Below are 18927 nucleotides of genomic sequence, written 5' to 3'. Positions count from 1 at the left end.
CACTAAGGTAAGTTAAATGAATTTATTTCGGTAATTAAATAAAACAATTCATAATCATATTATTTTGTTTACTGGCAATATTGACTTTGTTTAAGTAAGTTACGGCCCTGCCTTCATACAAAACTGCTGAATACACCGTTCGCACGGGAATAGAATGTGGGTGCGATTTCCCTTAGTTAGCATCCAAGCTTACGTCTTTATAATTATTATAATGTATAATTTCATTCTTTGACTCCGGTCCGCATCGTGCGGACATGGGTGTAAAGTCTCACTTTAGTAATTAAATGTAGTTTCTAAGTACATCTGAGTTTTCTTTTGGGGCCTCCGGCTGCGGGACATGTAATTGGCGCAGTCGGTAGGATCCTCATAAAACGTGGCATAGATAGTAACCTTGCTATCGCTACGGAGCTGAGGATCCAGAATCTACGGTTTCTGCGGCCTGGAGGTTAAATCAAACATCGATCCCGAAAAGTAACCAGATTAATAATTGGTAAGTACATAGAATAGTTCTGTGTTGCTTCCTTTTACTAGTTTATACCTATTTTTTTAGTCCTAATTTCCTTTCCATGATTTTCCATCCGTGAAAGTCTAATTCCCGAGAGCACTACATTGAGTTAGGCTGTTCGTGGACTAGTTTTAGATAATAGTGGTACTATAAAATTAATTATATTATTAACTAGATTATATACTTATTAACTAGGTTATAAAGTTATATAAGTACTACTGAAGGTAGTGAATAGCTTAATTTCTTAATCAATGATAAATTGAATAAAATTACCTAATTTCATGACTTTCATTTCGCTTCATGATTCAGTAGTAACCACCATAGAGGCAAAACGTACATTTTATATAAAAAATATATAATAATTCTACTTAAGCCTTTATTCGCGGTTTATAGGAGGCCTTAGGTTCAATATATGCGGTCGATTTCAATTGTAAAAGTGTTAAAAATTTGTGAAAAAATAAATTTTTCATTTCATTTAATTGAATAATTAGAATTTGTGTATTAAGAATTAAATGCATCTTATTTACAGAATAAAAATAATTTTAATAATTAGTAAAAATGATAGAAAAGAATTTAATTCGAAACCCATTAGAGATTACCTTTAACACAAAATTACATATTTGAAAATGCATGAAATGAATATGCATGAATTATATCCACCTGAGTACGGCCCTGACTTTTATTCCAAGAATTATTCGTATTACAATATAGTGAATCGCCTTATCGGTATACCACATACATATGATCCAAACTTTACACACTATGCTAGTAATAGCTTTACTGACTCTGAAGATTAAAATCGATCATCATAGGTATTACCGGTATTAATTTGGGTTGCAATGATGCTATAAATTATAAAATATGAAAATTTCATTTAAGATTTTCAAAAAAAAATCAGCATTTAGTTTATATATCATCTAATGATTTAAAATAGCCATCATAGTATTCTTTCTCAGATAGTGGAAAATCAATAGAAAATTAATTTCATATTAATTCAATTCTTTAAAAAAATTAAATGACAATTATTAGATATGTTATCATCATTCAATGTAAGTTATGGAAACAGTTAGGTAGATGATTAAGAAATTAGGTAACATTTTTAATAAGAATAAAATATAAGAATTAAAAGTTACAAGATAGGGAATATTATAATATACTTAAGCCTGGATACTACTTTTCGAATAAGCAAATTTTAATAATTTTTAAATTTCCATTAGTTTCTACAGATATTCTTGATTTATTTCATTTAGCTATTTTTCCAAATAAGAATAGGCAGGCCCTCATCCCTTCCTATCCCTATATTTATAGCAACTAACAGTAACTCATTCTTGTACATAGAGGCTGAATGCCCGAAGTATAATACATTACTTACTATATTTACCACGCTCATTTAAAATCTCACTATAAATGCAACAAGAGGACTTCGTGATACTCCAAGGTACATTCTTATTAACTATACCTACTGGATGTATGTTCGAGTCGGAGAATTTCAACATCTATAATGTAGATGACAAAATTAAGGAACAGCCACTGACTGAAGATACGCGGTACATATATCAAGGACATTAGAAATAAATATACAAGATACGCAATTCTCAACTCAGTTAATTTGGAAGATACCCCTATCGCTATAGAAAAGGATCCTGCAATATATCAAACAACTATCCCTATATACATAATTCTGGTTGGTGCAGTCTTAATTTTGGCGATTTGGTACACAATGTGACGCAGATCGACACATACTTTATAGAGGACCACAGATGAGCAGATGAGGAAGCAGATGAGCCCCAGCTTCCAGCAACATTTTTTCACAATATTCAAAAATGGTCGCTGAACTTCGGCGGGAGGAGTTACGGCCCTGCCTTCATACAAAACTGCTGAATACACCGTTCGCACGGGAATAGAATGTGGGTGCGATTTCCCTTAGTTAGCATCCAAGCTTACGTCTTTATAATTATTATAATGTATAATTTCATTCTTTGACTCCGGTCCGCATCGTGCGGACATGGGTGTAAAGTCTCACTTTAGTAATTAAATGTAGTTTCTAAGTACATCTGAGTTTTCTTTTGGGGCCTCCGGCTGCGGGACATGTAATTAGTAACAAAATAAGGCGGTAAAACTAACGCCGCCACTACATTAAAAATAAGAAATCGACGAGCAAATCGAAATTAATAACACTGGTCTGCAAAAAAATTTTTTTTCGCGCTCCTTCTTATTTTTGCACAAGATTATTATAGAAGTGATACTTCCATAGAAATCTAAATAACAAGATACAGAAGACATAGAAGAAGTGCTACAATGTCATAATTCGTATGAAAACCGCTGTCGCCAAAATCAACACATTTAAACCGATAGCTAAACAGTACACACAAGTAAACTATGCCTTTTATTGGACAGCTTGATTTTAGTGAAAACTAACTTAAATATTAAATTAAGCTTTTCAATATGTATCCTAACGCACGAATTTACGGTTTATTTTAGAATAACACCCCTAAGTATATGAGACGTTTTGTTTCTTTTTGCTCCAATACGAAAAAATTCGGGTTTTCTACAACAGAGGTTGTCAATTTTCAATAGATATAACTTTGAACATAAACTCATAGAAATAAGGTTGAAATTTGTGTTAAACGTGATAATAAGAATGGTCGGCTGTGTCATTCATTGTTATTTCGATTACTATGGTGACACTCGTAATACTTGTAAATATTCTTTAATTTTAAGGAAAAACGGCATTATTTCTAAAAAAATATTTATCGATGAAATGATATTCCTTTATCAGTATAATTACAACTTGTGGAAGTATTTCCGCAATGGGAAATGCTGAAACACACCATGTTTACACACGCACGTCTCTAGAGCAACTGAACAGCGACGAACGCACTTGTGGTATGGTTACCACCTGAGCGGCGAAAATGTCACGCGCGCTTACGACTTCTAGTGTCTTGTTATTTAGATTTCTATGGATACTTCTGAACAGAAATTAAGTTTTAAAAAATTTGTATCACGTCTAGATTATTTGTGGTTTAATTTGAAAGAAACCCATTTTTTGTTCTAAGAAAACATCGTTATTTTAATAATTCGGTTTAAACATTACAAATAATGTCAAGAAAACTATTAAAAACTATAAGATAATATAATTACACATTATTTACATTGTTTCAATTAGTAGTTTTCTTTTCTTTTAATATTTTATAAGGAGTTTCGCGACGAATCGATCAAGTAAATTCGGCAAGCTTTGCTGCCAACTTATTATCTATATTTTACTATATTTTCAGTTAGCTTTTCCGTATCTCCTCTCAAACTTCTGATGAAATGTTTCATAGTGGTCACCAGATACTTTTTTTACAGCTTTAGTCTGCTTAATTTCATAATTTAAATCTTATCTAAGCTCCCGCATTTGCAGTCCCTTAGAGACCACACTAAAGACTCGCGCTTTCGATGTTGCGCCGTTTAAAAATCCATAACACGTGATTCAATTTTGCTTTACGGTTGAAATTATATACAAATTTTCATCAATATATCAGTACAATATAAAAAAAATTACCAAATTATTAGGATACAGTCATCAACCATCACCTTAAAACTTTACTTTGAACTGAGCGCAGCGCAGGAAGCCCATAAATTCCCTACAACTTAGTGTAAAAATAATGTATTCAGTAGATATCGTTCTAGTTTTATAAATTCAAGTCGTTTTTGTGATGAAAAATATCATAAAGACAGAATAAAATAGCATTATTGCAAGAGAGACTATCAAACAATACAGAATTTTGAGGTATTTAAAAACGACAATAAAAAAATTTTTGACGTGATACAAAAAACTGAAAGCAGATCTAGATTTAGCATGTTAAGATCTCCATGTTTATCATATTTTTATTCAAAGGAGGATTTCTTTGCAGACCAGTGTAATCGAAAACAGTAAATCGGTAGGTATAACATAAAAGTATGTTGAATGATTGCTGTGGGGGTTGTGTCTCTCGTTGCGAGTTGTATGCGTGGTTTGTTTGCTGTGGTTGTATTGAATGATTGCTGTGGGGATTGTGTCTCTCGTTGCGCCAAGACCAATAATTCCATTTCAGTAACGATGTTACAAACTTGTGCTCTGATTTGAGCTATTTTGTCTGGAGGAAATTGACAAACTACGTCGGCCATACTCCTAAAGAATATGTGTACTGGAGTATTGCCTTTTTCTGTAATTTGTCTCAACATGTTTGTTCTTTCTAAATTCTTCGACAAGGCTGTCTCTTTTTTTCTTTTTCACTTGTGATGTACCTTGAGTTTTGTTTAGTGTTATTGATTGATTAATATAAAAGTTTGAGAAGACGCGAAGATAATTTTTTTAACTATACGCGAATGTCCACTTCTTCATTTGATTATATTTTGTCAATGATAAGGAATAAAATTTCTGGGAAAATACGAACATGCGTCCTTGTATTTCACCGGAAGAAAAGCTTCTTGTGACCTTGAGTTAAGTAAAGAAAAAAGACACATTTTTCCAGTATAATTTTTTATTTGTTTTAAATAATCAGTCATTATTATTATTGATAAACATCAGTCTTTTTATATTCATTAAAAAAAATGTTTTGTTCCCTCAATTAGGCTAATGAAGTATTCTTTTTTGATTAACATTTAATTATAATTACCAATATTTATTTCTTATTGAGCAATCAAATCACAGTTGTTTTTCTTAATCACAGAACCATTACAAATAATTAATATCTACCTAAAACGAATTTACATAATCATAGCTTTCTATCTTATAAGTTCAAAAACAATGGAAAAATCTCCGATTCATCAGTAACATTTGACACAACTGTGGCTGGTGTTGCCGGTATTCCTTCTGTAATATTATCTGTGTTTTCGAAAGCAGAGGTCCTTTAGACATTTTGTCCGTTGTACTGCATTACTTCATTGCGACTGGAATTATGTGCATACAATGTAGTCCATTGAAATGTTACATTTTTTTAGCCTAAGCTTGCGTTTTTTAGAGGACGCAATTTTATTTTTTGGATGTGTAGGGGGGTTCAATGTGAAGCTAAAACCAAGTTTGTGGGGTCGCCACCCTTGTACCACGGCCGCCATCTTGAAAATAGTGGTTGAAATGGTTTTTACGATATATCTCTTAAACTATTTATCTGATAAAAAAAAATTGTTAACATTATTTGTTGCAAATTAAATTCTCTACAACTTTGGTCCAGTAACTTTTTGTCGTAGAACTATAAATAAAAAATTTATAAGCGAAAATGTTCAGAAATTAGAGCTATTTAAATGTTTCGATAAAATTGTTTTTTATCATTTTACGAAGAAATGAAATCAGACCATTTTTGTAGATTGTTTTTCGAGGAACAACTTTTACATACAACATTTTTTCATTACGTCAACAGCTAAGGTTTTACAGCGCTCTGAAGTGAGTACTATTTTTCAGTACTCTTAACTATACAATATATATTGGCTATTGGCTCTTTTCCCATGCAGCACTGCAAGAACAGAACATTTCAGCCCTGCTTTTCGACGTAAAAAAAAACGTGCTTCCAGACTACCTCCTGGGTGGTGGGGAAAAGAGTCAATAATTAATTATTAATAATATTGCAAAATTAATTATTAAAAATATTATAATAACAAAAAAAAAAAACAATTACTGATGACAAATAATTATTAGTACACACATAATATATGTATAACGTATAGCTAAGAGTACTGAAAAATAGTACTAACTTCGGAGTAAATATATGTATGTAAAAGTTGTTCCTCGCAAAAAAATCAACAAAAATGGTCTGATATAATTTCTTCGTAAAATGATAAAAAACAATTTTAAAATAATTGAAAAATATTAATATCTCTATTATCTGATCATTTTCGCTTATAACTTTTTTATTTATAGTTCTACGACAAAAAGTTACTGGACCAAAATTGTAGAGAATTTAATTTGCAACAAATAATGTTAAAAAAATTTTTATCAGATAAACAGTTTAAGAGATATATTGTATAAACCATATCTTCCGCTATTTTCAAGATGGCGGCCGTGGGACAAGGGTGGCGACCCCACAAACTTGGTGATAGCTTCACACTAACCCCCCCTACACATCAAAAAAATAAAATTGCGTCCTCTTAGAAATGCAACCCCAAATGTAACTTTTCAATGGACTAATGAAGAATTCGTATAATAACCCTGATTTTGGTTACTAGTATAGGACATTTCAGCGTTGCTTGGTTCTTTATAATTGTACGTTTCATCATGAGCTTGTGATATGCATTTAATGATATTTATTTTTACGACTGACCTGTCTTATTGTTTTATGTCTGATGGATCTATCTAAGGGCAAAAGATTAAAAATTACTCGTTAAAAATGACTTTTAAGTGAAGTATATTTTCCTGTGCGCACTAATAAACGCAACCACTATCGCCAGCCAGACAGCCCGGACTCTAACCGAAATAGTGGTCACCAATTAGTTATGCTCGGGGTCCGTTTTAAGAAATGAAATGACCATCGCGGTCCGCACATTTTGTAGAAAAAAAAAATGATTAAAGAAATGTAGTTACGGAAATAACAAAGATAATTTTTTACTTTTCAATGGGAAAAATGATTTTTTCTGTTGTGGACTATCTGTCTGAAGTTTGGAGTATAATTGGTGCACGCTATTGTCATTAAATCCTGGAGATGTTCATTAGTAAGTTGAGATCGAAATTTATTCTTAATGAAATTCATCTTTGAAAATGCTGCTTCACAAATATATGTTGACCCAAACAAAGTAAGAAGTTTCATAGCTATTTTTTTTAGTTCTAGATATTTATTACCACACACAAATTTTATCCAGAACTCTTCACAGGAAACTTCTGCATGTTTGTGTTTTAAAACTGTGTTTTCTTGGAAATCGATCATTTCTATCTGCAGAGTAGCTTTATCACTCCCGAAAACATTTGCAGCTTCGTTGCTCCATTCACCATCAGGATGCAGAGAGTAAATGCTGCTGAGGATTTCTACAACATTCTCAATTTTCTTAAAATCTGCGAACCTGTTTTCAAATTCCGATTCCAGATCTGTAATGAACGTCTTGTATTGGCCGACATCAATCTCGCTATCACTGCTGATTATTTTATTTAAATTAGGGAAGTGTAAGCGTTCACTACCAACATCATTAATAAAGAGATCAAGTTTTCTCGTAAAACTTTTTACTTCCGACATGAGCTCCCATACAAGCTTTCCCTTGCCTTGAAGCTTAAGGTTCAGGTCATTGATATGTTTAAAAATATCCATCAAAAAAACAATGGCAGCTACATTTTCTTTTTCTTTTAGGAAACTTAAATAGGCGTTTGCTGAAGTTTGATCACTATTAAAAAGGTATATTTTTAAGTGCTCTAAAATGCTGAAGAATCTTTCTAAAACGCAGCCTTTGCTTAACCATCTCACATTGGTATGCAACAGTAGATCGTCATATTGTGCATCAACTTCTTCAAGAAATGATTTCAATTGACGATGTTGCAGTGATGATTTCACTCGGAGAAAATTCACTATTTTCATCACTTCTTGCATAATACGCTGCAAGTTACAATTGAGTTTGCATCAAAGCACAGTTTGGTGAATAATACAGTGGTAGGAAATTGCATGTTTGTCGAAATTTGTCGAATTGACGTTAACAAAGATAGTGCGGGAGATACATTTTTATTAAATTTCGTGCTCTGTAGTGCAAGTTGCTGTGTTCTTGCGGTCCGCACAAAATGGGTTGGCTGTCCGGATGCGGACCGCGGTCCGCCATTTGGTGACCCCTGTGCTAGATGATAGCAGTATGTAGGGCTAACCTTTCTTCTGTATTGAATTAACCCACAATACTTTTTACAGGCACAATTACTTAAAATATTCTTTTACGCATGATGTTTTTATTACGAGCACCTTCATATGCTTGGCCTGAATTTTTAAGTTTCTTTTTTTTTATTATCTCTCCATTCACTTGGGTCTCACTTTTTCTACTTAGCTTCTATAGCTCTATATTGGCGTCTAGAATTAATGTTATTTAGTTGTACTGTTTTTCGCTGTACTCTAGTTAAAAACCGAGATAAATACAAAACTTGTTTGTTGTGGTCACCCATTGCCCAAAATAGTGTGAATAAGTTTGTTCGGTGATCATTAGAAACATTTGTGTGACATTTTCTTATGCAATCTTTATCAGTTTTACATCCGGGTCCCAACGCTCTCTTTTCAACTAATTTTCCTTTTTTGTTAGTATATTCTAATCCCAAATTTCGAAGTGTTTTTAACTTATTCATTTTGCATTTTTTTGGATCTCTTTGCCTTTTTCTACCAGGACAACTTTTTTTGGATATACTCTTTTCGTTGACTTACTAACTTTATATGTGTGTGTACATACACACACACACCACACATACATACATGTCACATACATATGTGATATGTATGTATGTGTGTGTATTTTAACTTCTAGATGCTGAAAAACCTATAAAATGAAGAACCCCGTAATAGGTCATTACCGGATTATTCGCATGGGACGTCGATATCCCCTCACGAAAGATTAACCGCTACTTTAAGGTTTCTGGCGATCGTATCAAGATTTGAGGTTTTCTGCGGTAATTTCTGAACAATCATTATCTAAAATAATTCCAGATACATGTAGACTGTAGAGCCATTGTCAAGGTGTTGAGAAATGAATACATGAAGGTGAGTTATAAATGTTTATTTAAAAAATGTAAAGGTTAATAACCACACAAAATTATCTAAAGTATCTATGGTATATAACTCAAAAAAAAGTTTCTAGCAGTAGAGTGAGATTTGAGGTAAAATGTGATATCCCATTATCACGATTATACCTAAAAAAGCACGAATTTCTTTTTATCAACCGGTGTCCAATTAGGAATCCCTTTCTGCTCAGCATACAGATTTGTTTGTGTAACTGTCACTTGGTATACTTCATCATCAAAAAATTTATCTAGATGTGCAACTGGACGGCATCTATTGCTAAGCAGATAATTGGGTGCTATCAATATTTCGTCAAAAACTCCTGGATCTGGACGACTGACCCACATTTTTTTATTCCAGGGTTCATCCTCATCAACTTCAGATTCAATTGACTCTTCTGTTTCACATTCACTTGATTCCTCAGGCTCCGAATCTTGATCTCTCTCTAGTAAATCTATTGAATCAGACATACATTGAGGCGACATACTTTGAGATTGAGACGGGACACTGGCTATTATTGGCTCAACAGTTTCATCTGGATCAGGAGAATCTTCTAACACATGTCTTAAATTTTCAGAGTTATACTCTTCATTTCCGTCCAGCTCCAAATCATCTTCCGAGTCGCAGTTGTCCGGAATTCCAAAAATTTCCTCTAAAACCAATTCAATGTCCCCATACTTCAGATGTCTTTTTCGTGACATTTTGGCACCAGAAGCCTGAAAGATACCGTAAAACGGGGTGAATAGGGACGATTCCCTTTTTGACTACTATAGAGCTGTTATATTTTTACAAAGAAGACATTATTATTGTTCCGGTGGCTCAAACTACAAGATTCCAGAGCCTTGTATTAATTTATTTCAATAGTTTTTTAAAAAATAATAAAAAATGAGTCAATCCCTAGTCACCCCGCCGTTGGGGTCAATAGGGACGAGACAGGGGTAAATTGGGAAAATGCCAAGGGCTGGCACAAATAATTTTAAAAATTACTACCTAATAAAAGTTTAATTTTAAAATATTTAATAAACATTTAAAGGATGACAATTAGAGATCAAACTTTGCTGAATCAGTCGTATTACTTTTACTTAAATAATAATATTTCACTTTTTAAAATAATTATGAAAGAAAACATTTTTAAGAGATAACAATTAGAGATCCATAATCAATTGTCTTCTAAAATTTTTAAAATCTCTTCTTCATCATCGTAATAATTTTTCGACAGCCTTCTTCTCTTAGGCAACGGCTTTGTTGTGGATTTTGGCAAAAGCTGTGATTTCTTTGGTAAAGGCAAAGACAACGGTGGTAATGTAATATCTGAAATAATTTTAATTTTCTCTGTTTTAGAATCTGTATTAATTCTTTCTTTTACTGTACCTTGCTTTTCAGTTGATATACAAACTTCTTGTAATCCAGAATCTACATCATCACTAAAAATAATGGGCATTGAATTAATGTCAACTAAATTCATATCATTCTCTATAATCAGGTAATCATTTATTTCATCCACGGTTCTTTTATGTCGGTTTTCTTTATTTGTTGTTACATTATTTTCTTCATCTAAATCTTTTTTAATCTTTTGTGTATGTACCATCTCAGCCTTAGTTACAACAGTCTTAAAGGAGATTTCATTTTCTGTATCTTCAATATTAATGCATTTTACTCTGTTTGTAATATTTTGTTGTTTTTTAAATACTTTTTTAGTAATTATAATATTAATGTTTTCGTTTTCATTATTTCCACCATCAACTAGTACTTCTGATTCTCCCTGTTTACACGGATTACTCATGTCTAAGCCCACTGATTCATATTTCTCATAACCACTCGTATTTTGTGATACATTTTTTAATGGTTTTTTTACCGGTTCCTTTCCCTTTGCCCGATGTCATGATTTTAGAAGCTGATGAATTCGCTTTTTTGTTGCTTTTGGGTTTTCCCGCGGCTGTTTCAGACGTTTGACTATTGACTTCTTCTTCACTGACGCTTCTACCGGCAATTACATCTAGCTGTCTCTTTTTTTTCGGCTCGGTGATATTAATTGTACCATAGCGCATTTCTTTGAGTAATTTTAAAAATGATTCATCTACTGCATCTTTAATTACTTCTGGATTTTCCTTTTCTGTAGATAGCCTTGTCAATACCGCATTTATGTCCAAAGGCACAATGCCAGCTTTTCTAAACCCTGCTTGAATATTAGCTTTCGAGTTTATACTTATTTTATCAATCAAAAGCTTCAGCAACCGAGGAAAACAGCCCTTTGGCACACATGTTAATACTCTTCCATCAGTTTTCTTCCATTGATCTAATATTTGTCGCCAGGCTACTTTCGTGGGTCTAAAAAACGCTACATCTAACGGTTGGGTGATGTGCGTGGAGTTGGCGGGCAGAAACACGAAATGAATATTCTTCTCTTTGCACATTTTTATTACTTCTAATGATAAGTGAGATGCCAAGTTGTCACCGATCAGTATCTGGGGGCACGGTAGTGCCCCCGCCAAGACGAGCCAAGCGAACAAGCGAAGCGCACGGGCACTACCTACCTTTTCTCGAAGCGCTTCGACGTTTTTTTGAACCCTCATAACTTGGGTTTGGATTATGCTAGATCAACAAAATTTTCGGGATATATTGTCAATAGCGGACTTATTGAACATATTAAGTTTTAATTACATTAGCTTTTATACTTCAGATTTTATTTATATCTAAAAAACGCTAATTTCGTCACTGACTCACTGATGATCATCAAAATTCTTAAGGTATTTCCTAATGTCCTAGAAAGCTGAAATTTTGTATGTAAGCTAGTATTAGCACACAAACAACAAAAAAATTATAAAACTTGTAACTTTCATCCCCCAACTCCTTAAACTAGGGGATGGGAGTTTGTATGAGACCTGTAATTTTAAATTAAATTTTGATGACGCTAGAGGTCTAATCTAATAATCTAAAACTTGGTTCCCCTATAGATCTACGTACATGTACTCCCGTATATGTACTCCTTGTTAAAAAAAAATTTAATCGACATTTAAAATTTTGTTACAAACAACTTACAAAAAGAAATGAAATCCCACCAAAAACATTTTCATGTAAAATGTTGCCAAGACGAACCCATATGACTCGCACGGTCAAAAAGTTATCAGATCTCATGTAGAGCCAAGCTTCTAACACTACACGCCCTAACTCTACAAGGTCTAACTTCACAAACTCTACACCTTAGTCAAAATATGTGGCTTGGCCGTTCGTTACTACAAGAACTATTGTATAACACAAAAGTAATGAACAGTGAATTAATTAATTTTTCACCTTACGCCGATGTGAATGTAGCGAAATGGCCAAGCCACATATTTTGACTAAGGTGTAGAGTTTGTGAAGTTAGACCTTGTAGAGTTAGGGCGTGTAGTGTTAGAAGCTTGGCTCTACATGAGATCTGATAACTTTTTGACCGTGCGAGTCATATGGGTTCGTCTTGGCAACATTTTACATGAAAATGTTTTTGGTGGGATTTTTTTTCCTTATTTGTCTTCAAAGTACGGTATCACTATATTTTTAACCCAATCAGTAAACGATGCACCGTCAAACCACCCAGATGCGGTTCTATTGTACCTGGTACCAGCAGGTCCATTTTTTACCCAACTATCATATAAATGTGTCGATTTGTAGACGACGTAAGGTGGCAATAAGTCCCCTTCTGCTGTACCTGCCATCATAATTGAGACGGAGCCTTTCGAATGATTTAACACTCTTTCGGGGTATTTGCAACCGCGCCTAACGATAACTTTTTTCCGCCCAGGGTCATCTGTGAGATTGGTCTCATCATAGTTGATTATATTAGCAGTTGGTACATCTTGCAAAGACTTTTCTAGTTCACCAAAATATTTTTTAAGCGTATCTGGACTTACTGCGGCGTATCGGGACCGTTTAATATTTTGGCAAATTCTTGTGGATATTTTGCCATGGTTCCTTTTTAGGAAACCCTCGCCAAAATCCGGGCCTGGAAAGTTATTTTTGAATTTTTTGATAGAAATCTGAGCCGTGTCTAAATACATCTTTACAATGTAGCGGAGATCAGTTGTATCCAAAGGATAGCCCCAATCAGCACATATATTTAAGTTTTCAACGATATATTCCTCAGTATCATTAGTGAGCGCAGTCTGACCTCCGAGAGGTTTCAAACATTTAGTCTTATGACGATGAAGTACGCTTTTGGATTTTTATATTTTTCGGCCACGATTTTCAAACTTGTATTTGGTTTTTCAAGTTCCATAAGTGCCTGTTGGATAATTGTCTCATCATAAGTTTTATAAACTTTCCTTCCTGGTTTGGGTACGTGGCATGATTGAATCCTAAAATGAAAAAAAAAAACCAATTATCAACCTAGATTCCGCTAGACTATGCTATTCAACTTTGAACAAAAAGGAGAACCTTCAAGCTTCATATTTTATAAACAAATATCAGCGCCGCGTGGTTCTACCTGCGTTGATCTGAGACCGAACGAGAATGTGATACTCTTCTCTTTTCTCGCCTGAGACACCCTTTGACTCGGGTCAAAATACCGCCACCGATCCGAGAACGAGACAGGCGAGCGATGGATCTCATTCTCGCTGCTCGGCTGTTCTCGAGTGTTCTCGGCGTGAGTCTGGAGGCGCTATTACAATTTCAACAAAAATACGAAAGTGCCAACCCTAACTAGAAATACCTAATCACCCCTTAGTCGTCTCTAATCACCTCTTTCCCGTCCGGATACACCCCGTTCGCGTCCTTAGTAACCCAGAGTTTAGATCTAGTCACCCCTTACTGGTTCCTATTCACCCCAAAATGTAAGAAAAATCTCCCTTGAAACTAAAATAATTATTATGCACATAATCAATTCTTGTTTGTACTTACTTTTTATTTTAGAGAGCGCCTCTTGAATCAGAAAATGATATTAAATTGTATCCGCTGGGCAAGAATTACATTAACGCAAACAAAATCAAAAGTTTTTAAAGCTGAAAATCACACGACTTGTAAGCCTCGACTTTGACAGTGACTTTTTTTTTTCTTCTGCATTTGGATACTTGGTGTTGCCAGAACTAGGACTATGCATAATTTACTATAATCGTATAAACTTGCCCAAATTATGCTGGTAGCCAAAGCGTTGTAAAAAGTATTACAGAAAAATCTTGTTTCCGTCCCTAGTCACCCCGCCGTCCTTAGTCACCCCGTTTTACGGTACAAGAAAAGTATAAAAAAAGAACATGCATCCCTTCTAAATATAGTGATCTTGCCGGGCAACGGGGGATATATTCCCACCAAAATACCTCAATAATTATATTCTAAGAAATAACACGCGAGGCCGGGTTAAATATTAATTTGAATGTAATAAGAATTTACTGCGATTTTACACAGCTACCTAATTGATGTAGGTAGTTGATAACAAAACGCAGCAAGTCAACGACTATTAGCAAAGTGAAGGTAGTTGGTTCGAACGTCGTATAAACAACGTCCGAACCCTAGGCACGATTCGTACGAATGCGCCACGAGACAAAGGAAAGCGGCTTTTTATAGTCTTCGACAGCTACTTGAAATAATGACAACTATATTGACAACTATTCATCAACAAAAATATTAAATCAAAAGTTACGTCTAACAATATATATTTCTGTTGAATTTCCAAAAATATTGCCTCTAATGACTAGTATATTGACTAATTTATCGAAATAAATGTACAACGGTTTATAATAAATGTGCAACACTTCCAGTACGAAAATTATAAGATGTACGGTGATATATTTTACTATTGAAAAAACCTCGTTTTCGCAACAAAAAACAGCTGAGACCGCCATGACACTTCAAACGTCAATTTTTTTTAAATATATTGTTTGACATATATCTGTGGTGTTGCTAGTGTTCAGAAAAATACTCCGAACAAGTAAATTTTATCAGAATCTACCAAAAAAGTTGGTGGTAGAAATATTCCCTATGCCCATTAAAGGGTTAACCGCTACTTTAAGGTTTCTGGCGATCGTATCAAGATTTGAGGTTTTCTGCGGTAATTTCTGAACAATCATTATCTAAAATAATTCCAGATACATGTAGACTGTAGAGCCATTGTCAAGGTGTTGAGAAATGAATACATGAAGGTGAGTTATAAATGTTTATTTAAAAAATGTAAAGGTTAATAACGACACAAAATTATCTCAAGTATCTATGGTATATTACCCAAAAAGAAGTTTCTAGCAGTAGAGTGAGATGCTGTAGATGACTCTAGGTTCACATTCACAATGTCGGATCCACAGTTGAATGCATAGTTACTAGCAACAGTGTCAGGTGCTGGCTGTAGGATCATAGTGTCAGTTCCAGAGTTTACTGCATAATTTCTAGCAGCAGTGTCAGGTGCTGGCTGTAGGGTAATAGTGTCTTGTCCCGAGTTTACTGCATAATGTCTAGAAGTGTCAGCTGCTGCTGACTATGGGTTTATAGAGCTAGGGTTGAAAATATATATAAATAAACAATGACCATTTAAATTTTCCAGTTCTCCTTCAAATATTGCTTCATTAATAAGTTTTTCAGCATATATACGCTGTTCATTTGTCATGTTTCTCAATTAAAATGCAATATTTTGTCCAAAAATATCATGCCTGGTCAGGCTGTGATTGTGAGAATTTATTAGTGATACAATTACCGACTTCATTTATCATATTATCGAGGTTATTGTCATCCCTTGTCCTTTTTTTACTCTTCGAGGTGGTAAAGATTGGACTACAGTAGAAGTGGGTGCAAGGTAAGAAGATGACGTGCTCGTAGAAGCCTGAGATTGCGGACGAGGAAGAGGTGAATCCAAAGTTGCATCTGTGTTTGTTTCATCCTGAAAAAAAAAAATTGTTTCAGATATCAAACTCACAAGAAGAATGGAAACAAGTGATAACTGCGTTAAAAACAACCGACTTCAAACTTGCACTTGCAAAATTTACAAATACCTACAGACAAAAATGCTCATAAAATAAAAACTACTGGGCCTATCCGAATAAAATTTTTATGGAACCAATTCAACACCATCCCGCATCGAACAAAAAAAGAATCACGTAAATCGGTTCAGAAACCTCGGAGTAATCGGTGTACATACATAAAAAAAAAAAAAAAACATACCGGCCGAATTGATAACCTCCTCTTTTTTTTTAAGTCGGTTAACAAATAGCACATGATTTGAGCAAAAATGTAATTTTCCCCATTGCTTGGGAGCAGTTGATGGAAAGCATGTACGAATAATACCAGGAAGTGGTTCCTATTTTTATAATTATAAGGCGTTCTATATTATGGTCTTGTACGGAGGACACAATCTTTGTTACAAGCTAAAAATTTTCAACTACCGATTATCAAGAACACGCCGGTATATCGAATGTACATTTGGGATTTTATCAAACAAGAGGAGGATTTTTCACAGGCCAATGAATGTAAATATAGATTTGGCAAAAGCGATTGTCAGGACATGTTGCATATTGCACAATTTTGTACGTTCCAGAGATGGCTATTCTTAAGGCGGAAACATACTTACGTGTCGTGGCGTGTCGTGATGCTTACTGTCGTGACGGTGACTGTGCACACTAAAATGTCGTGTCGTGGCGTACTCTGGCGTTATTTCTGAACAGTAGTTGACGAACCTTTGCAGCGTTCAAACATAAATAATGTTTTCTTCTGATTCGGATAGTGATTTTGATGAAGACCGTCAATTTCTCTTAGCAATGAAACTTCTTAAGAGCAAAAAAAAGAAAAGAAGAGACTGGGTTCACCCTATAAACAGAGGGCTGAGGGAGACAAGACAAAGATGAATTTCATCGTCTTGTTAAAGAACTGGAGAGTGACGATGAGAAATTTCATCAGTACTTTAGGATGAACAAAGCACAATATGAGGAAGTCCATTCGCGAAGATTTCAGTGATTTCTTCCCAAGCAGCATTTCTCATGAAATGATCCTTGTAATCTTTACACTTAGAATCATATATAACTTTTCTTTGACGTAAGAGTTCTATGAGATCGTCAGTCATTTTTAAAATTAAAATTTAATTCCCGCTAGATGTTTGCGCCACGAGCCACGCGCCAGTATAGAAACACATTTCAAACAACCGCGCCACGACAGAACGCGTTGCGTCACGACACGACACGCAAATATGTCCCTAACCATATTAAATGTATGAAACCGATATGCTCCTGGCGCGCCACGACACGCCAATGTTTCCGCCTTTACGACGATACTCTGACGGTGACGGATTTGAACCAGGTACAAGTCGAAATCGCGATAGAGGAGGAAGAACGGCACTCTGTGAGTGCCGTTCTTCCGAGACAAACTAGCAGATTATTTTGTAACTGAAAATTGCAAGACAAATATAAAGTTAATAAATGTACACTTACTTACCTAGTTCTTTTTTTTCTTGGGTTGTCATTTCATCTTTTTCTTTAAATATGTTTACTATTTCATCCCAACATTTAATTTTTAAGTTACGGTCGGAATACTCATTAGATGAACTATCCCATATACAAGGACAGTTTTGAATTTCTATTATAAATTTTTCAGTATCGAAACTCATTATTATTTACAACATCAACTAGGTACTATATTTCGAGTGAGCGTCCAAAATAGCGGCTGTCTGGCGACTGAGTGAGCGAGGTGCAGTTTAACCGTGTACATTATAGTGGCAACGTCGCCAAGCCGCCAGAGTATCCAGAGCCACTTAGAGAACTGTAGCTCGTGGCCACGCTTCCTATTTGGCGACGTTGCGAAACCGTCGCCAAGTGAGTTAGGTACATACATTTTTTTTATGTATTAGCGGGCAAACGAGCTGGCGCGTCATCGGATTAATGCGATGATTGGCGCCGCCCATAATCACCCACAATACCTGTACGGTTGCAGGTGTGTTGCCGGCCTTTTAGGGAAGAGTACGCTCTCTGTTTGAAGTAACCTAAGTCGTATCTGTCCGGAAATGCTGAGCTCGGAAGGTCGTTCCACAGAGGAGTGGTCCGTGGCAGAAAGTTCCTCCTAAATCGCACGGTGGATGAGCGCCAAGTATCCAGATGTTGAGGGTGATATTTCAACTTGTGGCGAGCAGTTCGATGGTGAAATTCAGCAGCTGGTATTGTTCCGAACAGTTCGTCAGAGCATTCGCCGTGGTAGATGCGGTAAAATACGCAGAGAGATGCAACATCTCTACGGAGAGCCAAAGAGTCCAGCCGATCAGTTATACGAGGGTCGTCCACTAATCGTGTAGCTCGTCGCTGGATTCGGTCAAATGGAAGGAGCTGATACTTAGGTGCTCCGGCCCAGAGATGGGAACAGTATTCCATGTGCTGCCTGACTTGAGCCTTGTAAAGTTGTAGGCGTTGGCCGGGTGTGAAATACTGTCCCGCTCTACAGAGCACACCAAGTTTTTGGGAGGCTAGCTTAGCCTTTCCTTCCAGATGACAACGAAACTGGACATCATTCGATATTTCGACTCCAAGTATACTAATGCTGGCTGAGACTCTGGTGGGAATGCCCTGAAAAACTGGAGATACGACGAAGGGAGTTTTTTTGGTGGTAAACGCGCAAACTTGTGTCTTTTTTGGGTTGATTTCAACAAGGTTATGTTTTCCCCAATTGGAGATCTCCACAAGAGAGTTCTCGATTTGAGACACAAGCTCGTTCCGGTGCTCAGTAACGGTATCCCGAGAAATATTGCATCGGCCGGTATAATGTGCGTCAACAGTGCTGTCGTCTGCATAACAATGAATGCCACTA

Source organism: Colias croceus, chromosome 22 (assembly GCF_905220415.1).
Source record: "Colias croceus chromosome 22, ilColCroc2.1".
In the NCBI taxonomy this organism is placed as follows: Eukaryota; Metazoa; Arthropoda; class Insecta; order Lepidoptera; family Pieridae; genus Colias; species Colias croceus.
Note: the sequence above shows the minus strand (reverse complement) of the source record.